This window comes from Geotrypetes seraphini, chromosome 5, assembly GCF_902459505.1.
Source record: "Geotrypetes seraphini chromosome 5, aGeoSer1.1, whole genome shotgun sequence".
NCBI lineage: Eukaryota > Metazoa > Chordata > Amphibia > Gymnophiona > Dermophiidae > Geotrypetes > Geotrypetes seraphini.
This window is the reverse complement of record NC_047088.1, coordinates 128603492-128619510: the sequence shown is the minus strand read 5'-3', so window position 1 is coordinate 128619510 and position 16019 is coordinate 128603492. Positions and strand designations below refer to the sequence as shown.

Below are 16019 nucleotides of genomic sequence, written 5' to 3'. Positions count from 1 at the left end.
CTGGTTTGTCTTGTTGGGTTGTGGAGTGCAAAGTGGGTTTGTAGATACATAGGTGCTAGTCCCCAAACTAGCTTGAAACATATGCAGGAGAACTTGAATAATATTCTTGCCTCGACTGACAGCCAGTGCAGTGGTTTGTGGTGGGGGTGACATGGTCATTCTTTTTTAATCCATATATCAAGCGGACAGCTGAGTTCTGAATGATACCCAAATAAACGATATTACAATAGTCCAGGGTAGAAAGCACTAGTGATTGCACTAGTAATCTAAACGATAGTGGGTCGAAGTATTTTTTGATGGTCTTTAATCTCCATAACATCGTGAAACATTTTGTTGCCACAATATTCGTGTGTTCAATCATAGTGAGGTGTGTGTGTCCAATGTGACTCCCAATATTTTTATTGTGTTGGTAATTGGGTAATCATGGTCTTTTATATGTAGCGTTGAATTGGCAATTTTATCCGTTGGGCTTGCAAGGAAGATTTTTGTTTTTTTCTGTGTTAAGTTTCAGTTTGAAGTTGCTTGTTCAATGTTCTGTTTCGGTCATTATATGAGTGATGTATTTTGAGGTTTCATTTGTTATGCTGTTCGCTGGGATTGGGATGGAGATGTCGTCTGCATATATGTAATAGATCAGGTTTGGTTTTTGCAGTGGGTGTCCTAGAGAGGATATGTAAATGTTGAATAGGGTAGGTGAAAGTGGTGAACCCTGTAGGGCTTAATATGAATTGAATGTGAGTGAACCAGGTTGTGGATGTGTGGTATGGGTGAAGTGGTTGAGTTGGAGTCGTAGATCTGATTCTGATTCTGTGGCAGTCTTTGGCGGGAAGAGGGGGAGGGCAGCCCCTCCTTCTCGTCCTCCTTCTCCTTTGTTGTAGTGACAAGCAGGCTGACTAGTTTTCAGCACTGTTTGTAGGCCGGCTGAGAACTTTTCAGCAGCTTGTTTGATACATAGACAAATTGTCTGAAATAAGTTTTTAAGAATGATAAAAGAATATTGGAAATGTTATAAAATGTTAATGTATATTCAGTGGACAGAACGAATATGATTTCTGAAACTTTGTTATGTTGCCCGTGTGTGTGATACTCTCCCTCCAGCTCACATCTTTCTGTGTCACCGGTCCTTTCCCGTATGTGTTTGCACTGCTTATAGGTTTAAATTTCTGCCGTTTCTTGTGCTGTGTCATCGGAAAGAAAAAAAATTCCGTTTTAGGTTTCAGGTTTGTTGGGGAACTTACCGAAACAAAATGAAAAAGGGTAGAAATACATTTGTGTAATTATTAAAACAGACAGTCAGAAAGGCATATATTTAAAAACAAAACAAATTATAATGAAAGAGAAGGATCAAAACAAAAGGGAGGAAACAAAAAATAATTAATCTAGCACTTTGTAGAAAAGATTAAAATGAATAAGAAAAGCAAGGAGCAAAGTCCCATTACAGTCCTTAAAAGGACTATTATACTCCAAATGCGTCTTTAAAAAGAAAGGCCTTCAAGCTAGTTTTAAATTTATCAAGTGATGAACTTTCTCTTATAATATTTGGTGCTGAGTTCCAGACGGTAGGGGCTGTCACAGAAAATATATTAGTATGCATGGTGCCAATGTGTCTTAAAGAGGGAATGGATAACAGGTTTTGATAAGAAGAATGTAATGTGCGATGGAGGTTGTGGGGGATTAATAACCTGTTGATGAAATCAGGTAGACCGGAAGCTAAGGTTTTATATATCAGTAACATTATTTTATAAGTAAATTGATGATCTATGACACAGGTGTCAAAGTCGGTCCTCGAGGGCCAGAATCCAGTCGGGTTTTCAGGATTTCCCCAATGAATCTGCATGAGATCTATTTGCATGCACTGCTTTCAATGCATATTCATTGGGGAAATCCAGAAAACCCGACTGGATTCCGGCCCTCGAGGAGGGACTTTGACACCCCTGATCTATGAGAAGCCAATGGGAGTTGATCAAAAGTGGTGTGACATGATCAAATTTTTGAGCTTTTAAGTTGAAATGATTTTAATGGCAGTATTTTGAATAATTTGGAGGCATTATCTTTCTTTCTTAGTGATGCCTTTATATAATGCATTGCAACAGGATCGAGATACAATGCAGATAGAATTGGAAAGAGTAAAAAGTGATTTGACAGCCAGAAAAAAAACAGTGTTAGTGCATAGGGATGTCCTGACTTTCTGTATCTAAATACCAAGGTCACTCAAACCTTCACAGCCCTGCCGGACTCCTATCACTTTCCTGTGGACTCATTTTTGGAGACGCAGGATAAGGGAAAGAAGTCAGACTCTGAATTCAGCTTGAGGTATGTGGCACCTTTGATTTTGGGCACTTGCGGCCGCCCCAATGTTAATACTACCAAAGAGGGTCAGGATAAATTAACTTTAATTGATACATGGGCCAGAATCAGTTTTACAGATAGAGCAAAAAAAATATGGAAATTTGTGAGATTCAAGTTCAAGTTTATTTTTAACTTATTGAATAGCTTAATTTAATTTGCTAAGCGATTTACAAATAAAAACAAGGTGTACACATAAGCTTATTTATAGTAAATTACATGAGTTTGACATATTGACATACAAACTAACAGATACATAAGGAAAAAAGGGCAGAACTACAATTGTATTAATAAAGCACAAAAGAAGACATGAATGGTGAAAACAATAGAAATAGGGAATAAATAAATTAAAGGCGTCTTTAAAAAGGAAGCTCTTCAGATTGCCTTTACAATGGTTTAGGTCATTTTCTTCTCTTAAATGCTGAGGTAAGGTGTTCCATAATTGTGGGGCCATTACAGAGAAGATATCATGATGACGAGTTCTGATAACTTTCAGTGATGGAATTGTTAAGAGTTTTTGATTAATGGATCTTAAATAACGTGATATACTATGGGGAATAAATAGTTATTAATGAATTGGGGTTCGTTCAAAGACAGTGTTTTAAAAAACTAAAAGTAGGATTTTAAAGGTAATGCGATGAGTAACAGGAATCCAATGTGATTCAATCAGGATTGCAGACAGAGCTTGATAGGTGTAGAAGAGGTTTAATGAAACCTGGACCCAAGAGGCAAGTCTTAGTGCCCATACAAATATGGATTCCCTACTTACAGACTTTCCTTTCTAACCTCCGTTCTCCTTTGCAGATTCTGGTCAAACAAATGATTTCAGAATGGCCCACTAGTTCTCGTACATAATTTCAGATTGGAAAAAGGAGCAGTGCGGGGTTTGAACCCCCAAACCTCAGGTTCCTTAGGCTGTAGTGCTAACCACTACACAACACTCTCCTACGCTTTGAGATCTCTAAGCCTCGGGAAATCCTGCATTATCAGGGCCAGCTACTTACCTGGGGACCGCGCCTGTCCGCTCCTCGTGGAAGAGGGGGTCACTGGTTTCGTAGGGGGTGGGCCCCTGTCTCCGATTGAGATGGTAATAATCCATCTAGAAGTACTGGATGTTTTAATTACGGAGACCCTGGTCACTGGCTTAATCAATACCCATCTGGCCGGTGCCCAAAGCTGGCCTTCGGACGGACTTTGGTGCAAAGAGGGGAAACCCTGTATACCAGCTGCCCTTGTTATTGTTGACATGTTCTCCCGATAACCTGAAGTTTTTTCCCACTACAAATGAAACTGCTCAGACTATGGTGAACATTTTACTTCGCGAAATCATCCCTAGGTGGGGATGTCCCACACACATCAACTCAGATAATGGTCCTGCTTTCACTGCCAGAGTATGCAAAGATTTAGCTATCGCACTCCGCATTGAGTGGAAATTTCATCTCCCATATCACCCACAGAGTTCCGGTATTGTCGAACGCATGAACAGGACTATTAAAGATAAAATCTGGAAAGCCACAGCTGGCACATTTGTGAATGGAAAAAAATTCCTTCCTATTATTTTAGCTGAAATTAGGATGTTGCAAAATTAAAATGTGTTTTTCTTTTCTTTATCTTAGCAGCGGTTCGGATATATGCATGCCCATCCCAGTTTTGGCACAAGGATATTTCTGGTGTTTTCCAGGGATCCTCTTTGTCACTGCAGAGATAAAGACGATCCAAAGAGACATTAGCTTTTCTAAATATGAGATGGTTATGCTATGCATTATTTGTCCATATACTTTACTCATGTGTTCATCTCTGTTTTGTTTTTCTATAACAATGTGTTTATTTCCAGAGATAAGTTCAGCTCTGAACACTTGACCGATGGAAGAATAGTTTGAAGCCTAGAGCTATGTGTTTTGTGTTTTGTCTGTGCCATGTGGTCTGTGTTTTGTCTACTTGTTTTAGTTTGAGGGGTACCCCAGGATACATAATATTGGCCATTTCTAGAGCTAGCTTTTCCCACTTTTTACTAGCCCAAATGCGCAATGTTCTTTTTTCCCTATAATTTGCATTTGCTAAATGTAGCTTAGTTAGGGGTTATATTTTTAAGAAAAGGTTTTATTCTATATCTATACGTGTTTATTCTATGGTGCTCACTAGATATGAACCATTCAGTACACATTTCTGACATAATTTTTTAAATACATTCAGTACAGAATTATGGTCTCTCTGAATTGCCATAATAGTTATATGCAGCACACAAAAACATATCTTTTTGGAATGTCTGATTAAGAACCTTAAGTACTTGAATATTGTCTCTCTTTTGCCATAGCTATAACAAGTAAATGTATTAATATTGTCACATGTTGCCACATTCAGTACAGGTAACCTGGTCTCTCTCTCTCTCTCTCTCTCCATTCAGTACAGGCAACATGGTTTCTCTCCCGTTTTCTATCTCTTATTTGGATCACACTGAAGCACAGCTGCTGAATGATATCGGGACTCTTTTCAAATCCCTCCCTGTATGCACAGACATCATTTCATCTCAAGGGTGAACACCACTAGTTTCCAGTGACTTGACAGATCCTGTGCACATTTCATCCCAAGCGTGCATCTCACCAGTTTAAAGAGACTGTAATTCATCTTCCTGTACCCTGACTGCAAAGACTTTTACACAATGTTTCCTTTTCATCAGATATAGCCACCTTCCTAAGAACGCTTTGCTGTACAATTCCACCTATTTAACCTATTCTACGGACATTCCAGACTTTATTTCATATGCTGTACATCTACTACCTCTTGGTATGGGCAATGAGACATTTCATAAGCTGCTGAACTTTATTGAACAACTTAAGAAAACCTCCAAAGAAGTGAATCATACTATCACTTTTGAAAATGGACAGATTGCACAAAACTTGCTCCGAGATGCTCAGGTCTCAAGCTTTGGAACTTTTCTTTGAGTATTCGCCCACTGCAAACCATGTATTTAATGTTTTAATTCACCCTATCATTATCTTAATTATTGTACAAATTTTGCTATGTATTGTTATGATTCTCCTTTGCTGTAGAGTGAAACACGTGTACATTTCTTTTCTCACAAGGTTCCTTCTAGTTTTTAAGGCAGTTATACATGAATTTCCAGTATCTTCTCTGACACTTGCTAATTTGGTTCTAATTTGGTTTTAATTTGGCATGGCCTATTGCATTACCATTACCAGGGTCAGAGATAATATTATCCCATATCCCATACTTACATACTCTCTTATGTCATCTTTGTACCTTTTTGCCTGGGCCTCCTGAGAAAGTTTCCTGCATCCCTTATGCACCATTCATTCGCTCAACGACGGGTAAGATATAGATACGACCTATGCAACCTAAGACAGAGGTTTGAACTCATAATGGGAACTGTTTATCTTCATAGCTTGGAGGACAGGGGACGTGCTGATATACTGTTAGAGATTGGCAAGGCATAAGCGAGGCAAGCTGGCTAAGGGTACCACAAGTTTGCTTTCATCTCAAAGAATATGGAAGATGTCAGCATAGCTGTTGCAGGCATTCAGCATTTTTGGTTGGCATAGCTGGTGTCAGCCAAGGCCTATGGGAAATTGTATCAATCTGACTCTGGCATGGGGATGCAGATAGACCCTGAGGGCAGGAAGACGGTTTCAAGTAGTCCTGATTAAATCATGATTAGCTAAAATGTGTTAATGTATTAATCAGAAACTATTGTCCGAGGCATACTGGAAATTTAACTACAGCCTCGTATTCTTTTTTGGAAATTGTAGGTATGCTTCACTGTTGCAGCATTAGATTTTGCTTTAGGTGATATTTACTGGCTCTGTGGAGACCTCCGGCTCCATGTTAAACTACCCAGCCAGTAGATAGGCCAGTGCGCTTTAGCTATGAGATAGGGGTCCCAAGAGGGGTCCCAGATGAATTCAAGGCCCGAGCCCAGGTTAAGGCTAGGTTTGAGCCCCTTATTACTATCAATAAGAATGTTGATTGGATTAATTACATTTATTATAATCAGCAACGCTTTGTTGGGTGTCTGTAAAATTCTCCCCAGTACTTTATCCTTTTGCACCTTTATTCCTTTCAATGCAGGTCCCACGGGTAAGGTTACTATGGCCATTAAAAAATTAGAAGACCTCTCTGATGAACTTAAACGTAATTCTGGTTTATCTAATCCTTGGGATCTGTATTTTATTTGGATGCAGGGGTGGGTGAAAGACCTTCTTATTGTTAATTTATAAAGCTAAGAAATTCGACCACGTCACTCCTTTACTTAAAGAGTCCCACTGGCTTCCCGTGGTACATCGTATTCTATATAAAATTTGTTTGCTTACGTTCAAATCAATAATGTCCCAAACCCCAGCTTTTATTTTTAGAGTTCTAATTCCCTATATAACTTCAAGAACACTTAGATCTCAGGACCAACATCTATTGGCTATTCCATCATTGAAAGTTATAAACACTAGACGGCTTACTATTTTTTCAGTGACCGCACCACAATCTTGGAATAATCTTCCTATTTATATTAGAGAAGAAAAGAACTTAGTTAATTTTAAGACTAAGCTTAAAAGTTTCTTATTCAATGATGCTTTTAATTAATATTCAATGATGTTTTTAGTTAATGTATAACTTTATAATCTTTCTTATCTTTTACATTTTTATTTATGTTTTTATTCCCTCCCTATTGTTGTAATCCTGAAATATAAAATTTGATACATAATGTAACCCTTTAAATATCGTTTTCCTAATGTTTCTTGATTGTAAGTTTTTGTAATTATGTAATTTTATTTGTCTATGTAATAACTACCCCAAGTTTTTATTTATTCATTATTGATTGTATATCGCCTAGAATGTAGAATAGGCGATTAATCAAATTGCATAATAAACTTGATTATAGTCTTTATTATTATCTGCACTCATAGAAACATAGAAACATAGAAGATGACGGCAGAAAAGGGCTATAGCCCATCTAGTCTGCCCACTTTAACAACCCCACCCCCTGAATTTACCCTCCTAGAGATACCAAGTGTGTATCCCCTCTACATTTTATTACCTCCCTAGAGATCCCACATGTGTATCCCATTTCCTTTTAAAATCCGGCACGCTGCTGGCCTGAATCACCTGAAGCGGAAATTCATTCCAACGATCGACCACTCTTTTGGTGAAGAAGAACTTCCTGGTGTCACCATGAAATTTCCCACCCCTGATTTTCAGCGGATGTCCTCTTGTGGCCGAGGGACCTTTAAAAAAGAAGATATCATCCTCCACCTCAATACGGCCGGTGATATATTTAAACGTCTCTATCATGTCTCCTCTCTCTCTACGTTCTTCGAGTGAGTATAGCTGCAATTTATTCAGCCTTCCCTCATACGGGAGGTCTTTGAGTCCCGAGACCATCCTGGTGGCCATTCTCTGAACCGACTCAACTCTCAGTACATCTTTTTGGTAATGTGGCCTCCAGAATTGTACACAATATTCCAGATGAGGCCTCACCATGGATCTGTACAACGGCATAATAACTTCGCGCTTCCGGCTGATAAAGCTTCTTCGGATACAACCCATCATTAGTCTTGCCTTTGAAGAAGCCTTCTCCACTTGATTGGCAGTCTTCATGTCTTCGCTAATGATCACCCCCAAATCACGTTCCGCCTTGGTCCTAACTAAGGTTTCACCATTAAGTGTATAAGTTTTGCATGGATTCCTGCTGCCGAGGTGCATGACCTTACATTTTCTAGCGTTAAAGTTTAGCTGCCAAGTTGAGGACCAGTGTTCCAATAGAAGTAGGTCCTGCGTCATACTATCTGGTAAAGTGTTTTCACTTACAATGTTGCATAGTTTGGCGTCATCGGCAAATAATGTGATTTTACCCTGAAGCCCCTGAGTCAGATCTCCCACAAATATGTTGAAGAGAATCGGGCCCAAGACCGAGCCCTGCGGCACTCCACTGATCACCTTGGAAGGGGCACCATTCACCACCACTCTCTGAAGTCTACCGTTTAGCCAATCACTGACCCATGTAGTTAATGTCTCTCCCAGTCCCATTGATTTCATCTTGTTCAATAGTCTGCGGTGCGGGACGCTATCAAAAGCTTTACTAAAGTCCAAGTAAACGACGTCTAGGGACTCACCCACATCCAGTTTCCTTGTTATCCAGTCAAAGAAACTAATTAGATTGGATTGGCAGGACCTGCCCTTGGTAAATCCATGTTGGCGGGGATCCCTTAGATTCTTCTCGTCCAGGATCGTATCTAATTTATGCTTAATTAGCGTTTCCATGAGTTTACTCACTATGGATGTGAGACTCACCGGTCTGTAATTCTCAGCCTCCATCCTGCAGCCCTTTTTTTGGAGTGGGATTACATTGGCTGTTTTCCAGTCCAAGGGGACTCTTCCCGCCCTCAAGGAAAGATTGAAGAGCACAGACAATGGCTCCGCCAGGACATCACACAGCTCTCTAAGCACCCTGGGGTGTAGATTGTCCGGTCCCATGGCTTTGCTCACTTTAAGTCTTGATAGTTCGCAGTAGACGCTGCTGGGTGTAATCTCGAAATTCCAGAACGGGTCTCCTGAGCTTTGCCTTGCTTGCAATTGTGGACCGGACCCTGGCGCCTCGCAGGTAAAGACTGAGCAGAAGTATTCATTTAGTAGTTCGGCTTTCTTGGAATCTGATTCTGCATAAGTCCCGTCTGCTTTCCTAAGGCGTACTATCCCATTTGTGTTTCTTTTCCTATCACTGATGTACCTGAAGAAGGATTTATCCCCTTTCTGAATGTCCTTTGCTAGATTCTCTTCTATTCGAAGCTTGGCCTCTCTGACTGCCGTTTTGACAGCTTTGGACCTGGCCAGATAGTCTTCTTTGACTGCTCCTCTTCCTGATTGTTTGTAGGAAACAAATGCTTTTTTCTTTTTCTTAACGAGGTCCGAGATTTCTGTAGTGAACCACTGGGGTCTGTTATTTCTCCGTCGTTTGCTTACTGTTTTTATATAGCGATTTGTTGCTTCATGTAGGGTAGATTTCAGGTTTGCCCACATATCCTCTACATTATTGGTTTCGGCATGGTCTTGCAGTGCCCGACGGACGAAGTCTCCCATGTGTTTGAAGTCAGTGCCCCGAAAATTAAGGACCTTTGTTGTTGTGGTCGATCTGGTGAAACCCTTCCGAAGGTTGAACCAAACCATGTTATGGTCGCTGGAGGCCAGCGTATCACCTACTGAAACTTCCGATACGCTGTCTCCGTTGGTGAGTACCAGGTCTAGTAACGCCTGGTCCCTAGTGGGCTCCAATACCAATTGTTTGAGCCGTGCACCCTTTATGGAGGTTAACAAACTTCTGCTGCCGCTAGTTTGTGCGGTAAGTGCATTCCAATCTGCATCAGGCATATTAAAGTCCCCTACCAGTACTGTGTCCCCACGCAAGGTGATGTTTTCAATGTCTTCGATTAATTCCATATCCTTGTCTACCTGTTGTCTTGGAGGTCTGTAAATCACACCAAGATACAGGCATTTTTCGTTTCCTCTAGCCAGGTTCACCCAGAGGGATTCCCCGGTATATTTGACATCTGTGATTATGGTAGTTTTGATGTCTTCTCTAGTGTATAGAGCCACCCCTCCTCCTAACTTGCCCTCCCAGTCTCGACGGAGTAAGTTGTAACCCGGTATAACCATATCCCACCCGTGTGAGTCCGTGAACCACTCTTGTTACTTATGTAATTTTTAGACTGTTCCTGCACTGTTTGACTCGTATTACAGCCCCTAAAACCCCTCCTCAAGAGACATATAAAAATAATAATAATAATTTTATTCTTATATACAGCCATATCCAGCGAGTTCTAGGCGGTTTACATCAGTTAGATTAGGATCCACGTTGACAGCAGATTTACAGCAATTTATCAGCTATATAACAAATTTAACTGAACTTGATAGAGGAGGGAGGAGGATTGGGGGAGGTCGGGAAAGGAGCAGCTATCGTAGAGGAGGGTGAGAGCAAGGGGCAAATTGGGGGGGGTGAAGAGTAAAGAAGATTGGGGGTTCCTTAGGGGTCATGTTCCCTAAAAAGGTAAGTTTTAAGTGATTTTCTGAAGCCGAGGTAAGTGGGGGGCCTCGAGAATCATTTGGGCAAGCCATGAGTTCAGCTTGGCTGCTTGGAAGGCGAAGGTTTTGTCTAGGAATCTTTTGAGGTGACAAAGTTTTAGTGAGGGGAAGGCAAACAGCTGAATTCTACGGGATTTCTTGTTTGTGTAGTACCGGTTAAAATGAGGATTGATGTAGCTTGGAGAAGAACCATTTACCGATTTGTAGCAGAAGCAAGCGAATTTAAAAATAACTCTAGATTCAAATGGCAGCCAGTGAAGTTGGTGGTAAGAGGGGGTGACGTGTTCCCACTTCTTTAGGCCGAAGATGAGACGCACAGCTGTATTTTGGATTATTTTTAGTCTCCTGGTAGTTTTCTTCGTGGCGTTAAGGTAAATGATGTTGCAGTAGTCAAGAATGCTGAGGATGGAAGATTGTACAAGTAGGCGGAAAGTGTCGTCGAAGTATTTTTTTATGCGTAGCTTCCAGAGTACGATGAAGCTTTTCCTGACCGTGAGGTCAGTATGGTTTTCTAAGAATAAGTTTTTGTCGAGTGTGACTCCCAGAATTTTTAGGGTGGGTTCGAGGGGGTAAGTTGTTCCTTTTAGTTGAATAGTAGTGTCCTTGATTTTGTCATTGGGGGTGGCTAAGAAGAATTTAGATTTGTCGGGATTAAGTTTCAGTCTGAAGGATAGCATCCAGAGTTCAATTTGGTTGAGAATGTTTGCAATGTAGTCAAGTAGTTCTTGTGAGAAATTGGTTAGGGGGATAGTTATTGTGATGTCATCTGCGTATATGAAAAATTTGAGCTTGAGGTTATGTAGGAGGTTACCTAGGGAGGCCAGGTAGATATTGAACAGAGTGGGTGATAGGGGGGAGCCCTGAGGGACCCCGCAGGTGTTGTCCCAGCTGTATGAGAAGGAGTTGCTCTTGAGAACCTTGTAGAATCTGTTTCTAAGGAATCCTTGGAACCAATTGAGGACCTGGGAGAATATCTCTCCCTCCACGCTCATGCTGTGCATTTATGATGTCATTTTCATGACGTAAGAGGGGATTGAAAGGAAAGGATAGGTTTTCTGTCTCTGTCTATGAAAGGACTGGAGGTAATCAAATGCAGAATGTTCGTGTTTACTTTCTTGATGGTTTGGGAAGAGGTCATTTAATCATGTTAATGAAGTTTCGTCTTTGAGACAATAAAAGCTCAAACCCCCCTGCCATGTACATATCCTACTCACACACACCCTCCCCTCTCTTGTCCATCCCCCTTTTCCTGTGATGGTTACCACTGACCCATGTGAAGGATATATAAATGAATGCAGACTGATAATAAAACAGGCTATCCCTTTAGAACTCTGTCTGCGTATCTTTCTTTCTAAGGGGAATTGCCTCCAGGCATCTGAAATAGATGATAGAATGTTTGCAGGACGATTTCGGGACCAAGAAACGGATCCTGTTCGTTTCAGGTGAGACCTCATTTGGAATACTGTGTGCAATTCTGGAGGCCACACTACCGAAAAGATGTGCTGAGAGTAGAGTCGGTGCAACGGATGGTCACCAGGATGGTCTCGGGGCTCAAGGATCTATCGTACGAGGAAAGGCTGAAAAATTTGCGGCTGTACTCACTCGAGGAATGTAGGGAGAGAGGAGACATAATCGAGACGTTTAAGTATATTACTGGTCGTATCGAGATGGAAGAAGAGATTCTCTTTCTCAAAGGACCCTCAGCCACATGAGGGCATCCGCTCAAACTCAGGGGTGGGAAATTTCATGGCGACATCAGGAAATATTTCTTCACCGAGAGAGTGGTTGATCCTTGGCAAACAGCATGCAAGAATTTAAGAGCAAATGGGATGCCCAGTGGGATCCCTTAGAGAGTTAAGCCAAGGGAACCTGTCACCAGGAGTGGGATCCCTAGGATAGTAGACTTGGGGGTGGGTCAGTAGAATGGGCAGACCTGATGGGCTATGGCCCTTATCTGCCGTCATCTTCTATGTTTCTATATTTCTATTCTCACATAAGGGTTACATCATCAGTGGAGCCTGGATGCGGAAGCTCGCAAGCAGACTTGCTTGAAGAAACTAGAAGTTTTGAGTCGCCCGCACAGCGCATGCGTGAGTGCCTTCCCATCCAGCGTAGGGCACGTCTCCTCAGTTCAGATAGCTAGCAGAGAAGCCAACCAGGGAAGATGGGTGGGTTGTGAGAACAGCTGCCTGCTGTCCCTTGATAACACCTGTTATGGTAAGTAACTGTGCTTTATCCCAGGACAAGCAGGAAGCCTATTCTCACATATGGGTGACCTCCAAGCTAACCAGAATGGGATGGTGGGAATGTTGGCAATTTAGGAAAATAAATTTTGTAATACTGTTTGGTCAAACTGGCCATCCTGTCTGGAGAAAACATCCAGACAATAGTGAGAAGTGAAAGTATGAACCAAGGACTAAGTAGCAGCCTTGCAAATTTCCTCAATAGGTGTAGATCTGAGGAAAGCTACTGAAACTGCCATTGCTCAGACTTTATGGGCTGTGACTCTACTGTGTAGGGGTAATCCAGCCTGGGCATAGCAGACCATGTTCTTTTATTAGAATGTCTTGAATCAATTGGCATCAGTGACGAAGTTCTGAAATGGTTTGAATCTTTTCTCTCTAATCGCTCCTCAACAGTCTATTTCAACAATGAACACTCTAAACCCTTCTCAACCTCATATGGAATTCCACAGGGCTCCATTCTTTTCCCTCATCTCTTCAATATTTTTTTGTCCCCACTTCTAAACATCTGTCAATCTATCGGTTTTACATCTTTCGCTTATGCCGATGATATCCAACTATTGCACCCCATTGATCCAGGAAACCCAGACGAAATACCGATAATCAACAAGAAATTAGACTCAATAAAAAATGGCTGAACACCAACAAATTAGCCTTAAATATAAAAAAAACAAAATCTATGCTATTCCCTTGGAAAAAGGACATTATATTGGACACTGCCTTTGTCCTAAACAACATTCCCTTAGATTCTGTTTCCTCATTAAAAATTTTAGGTATCATCGTGGACGACAAGCTTTCATTTCACGAAAACATAGGGAATACATTTAAATCATGTTTCTATAAATTACATATGATACGTTCTATATCCAAGTTTCTTAAACCTAAGTCTATCAATATATTGATCCACTCGTTGATTATTTCCAAAATCGATTACTGCAATTCCCTTTTTTTCAATATACCGCAAAAAGAAAAAAGGAGGCTACAAATCATCCAAAACACTGCAATCAAACTAATTTACAATGCAAAAAAATTTGACCATGTCACCCCTCTGCTGATAGACTCCCATTGGCTTCCTATTGATCATCGAATTTCATACAAAATATTACTGCTAGTTTTTAAATCTATGATCTATAATGAACCCCACTTCATCACTAGACTGCTAATTCCATACAACGTTTCACGGACCCTCCGATCAGCTTCAAACAATCTGTTAACAGTTCCATCTTTAAAAATTATTGGTACTAGAAGACAAGACATGTTTTCAATTATCGCCCCTACCTTATGGAACTCTATACCTTAGTACATTAGAGACATAAAGGACCTCATTTCTTTTAAAAGAGCTTTAAAAACTTATTTTTTCAAGGATGCTTTTAATATATGACTCTCAGATTTATAAATTTTTTTAATCCTAGGTTTTATATCCCATAATTTTGCTTTTTTTTCCCTTCCTTGAGTTATTTTTCCCTTTAATGTATATTTTCTTCTACAAATATATTGTAACTTTCCCCCTCTACCCTCATGTTTCATGTGTGTTAACCAAGTATGTTTTTTTAAATTTAAAAGTCAGTGTATTTGTATTTCTATTTTACTTGAATTGTACATCGCTTAGGTATTCAATAAGCGATTTATCAAGCACTAATAAAACTTGGAAAACTTAGAAAGAAATACAAGCAGTTGGAGATGGGATGTCCCAACTTATTTGGATCGAAGGAGACAAAAAGTTGAGGAGCAGTTCTGTGTGCTTTGATGCATTCCAAGTAGAAGGCCAAAGCACGTTTACAGTCCAGAGTATGAAGAACTGATTCTCTAGGATGAGAATGAGGCTTTGGAAAAAATACTGGAAGAACAATGGATTGGTTGAGATGAAATTCTGAAACCACTTTAGGTAGGAATTTAGGATGAGTACGGAGAACTACCTTGTCATGAAGGAAGACAGTGAAAGGTGGATCAGCCACTAAAGCTTGCATCTCACTGACTCTTCAAGCAGAAGTGAGGGCAATGAGAAACACCACTTTTTAAGTGAGATACTTCAGATGAGCCGAATCTATTGGTTCAAAAGGAAGCTTCATCAATTGATCAAGAACAACATTGAGGTCCCAAACTACAGGAGGCGGTTTGAGAGGAGGTTTGACATTGAAAAGTCATTTCATGAATCTGGAAACCACCGGATGAGCAGAAAGGGGTTTCCCTTCAATAGGTTGATGGAAAGCTGTAATTGCACTGAGATGGACTCAGATCGATGTAGACTTGAGGCCAGAAGTGGATAAGTGCAAAAGATAATCCAAAACAGAAGATAAGGAGGAATGTTGAGACTCCTTATTGTGAGAAAAACACCATGTAGAAAATTTAGTCCATTTTTGGTGATAGCATTTTCTAGTGGTAGGTTTCCTAGAAGCCTCTAAAACGTCTCTTACAGATAGAGAAAACTGAAGAGGAGTCATGTTGAGAGGTACCAAGCTGTCAGGTGTAGAGACTGTAGGTTGGGATGAAGCAGAGATCCCTGACTCTGTGTAAGCAGAGATGGAAAAACTGGTAGAAGGTATGGCTCCCTGACGCTGAGTTGAAGTAGAAGATTAGGGTTAGGGTTAGGGTTAGCAATGGGAGGAGCAATCAGAATCATGGTGGCATGATCGTTCTTCAACTTGACCATAGTCTTGAGTATGAGGGGGAATGGAGGGAATGCATAGAGGAAGAGATTCGTCCATTCCAGAAGAAAAGCATCTGCCTCGAGGCAATGGGAAGAGTATATCCTGGAGTAGAACTGAGGCAGTTTGTGGTTGTGGGGAGCGGCAAAGAGGTCTATCTGAGGCGTTCCCCACTGTGAAAAAATGTGATGAAGAGGCGAGGAATGGAGAGTCCATTCGTGAGGTTGCAGAAGATGACTCAAGTTGTCCGCCAAGCAATTCTTCGCCCCTTGGATGTAGACAGTTTTGAGGAAGGTATTGTGGCGGATTGCCCAGTCCCAAAACTTCAGAGCCTCCTGACAAAGGGAGAGATATCCCGTTGCTCCCTGTTTGTTGACATAGTACATGGCGACTTGGTTGTCCGTGCCAATGAGGACTACCTGTTCGTTTAGAAGATGTTGAAAAGCCATGAGAGCCTTGAAAATCGCTCTGAGTTCCACCAAACTATTTAGTGGAACTCGGACTAAAGAGGACTGCGAAGAATTGCAAAGGGACTTGAACAAACTAGGGGAATGGGTGACGAGATGGCAGATGAAGTTCAACGTTGAGAAATGTAAAGTATTGCATGTGGGAAGCAGAAACCCGAGGTACAACTATACAATGGGAGGGATGTTGTTGAATGAGAGTACACAAGAAAGGGACTTGGGGGTAATGGTGGACA

The 16019-nt window shown here is 40.9% G+C and overlaps 1 protein-coding gene across 1 annotated transcript in view; it reads right to left on the bottom strand.

Annotated features, from left to right (window-relative positions):
• Window positions 1-16019, bottom strand: part of RBM44 (RNA binding motif protein 44) — a 1074496-nt gene that overhangs the window by 388029 nt on the left and 670448 nt on the right. The window lies entirely within an intron of this gene.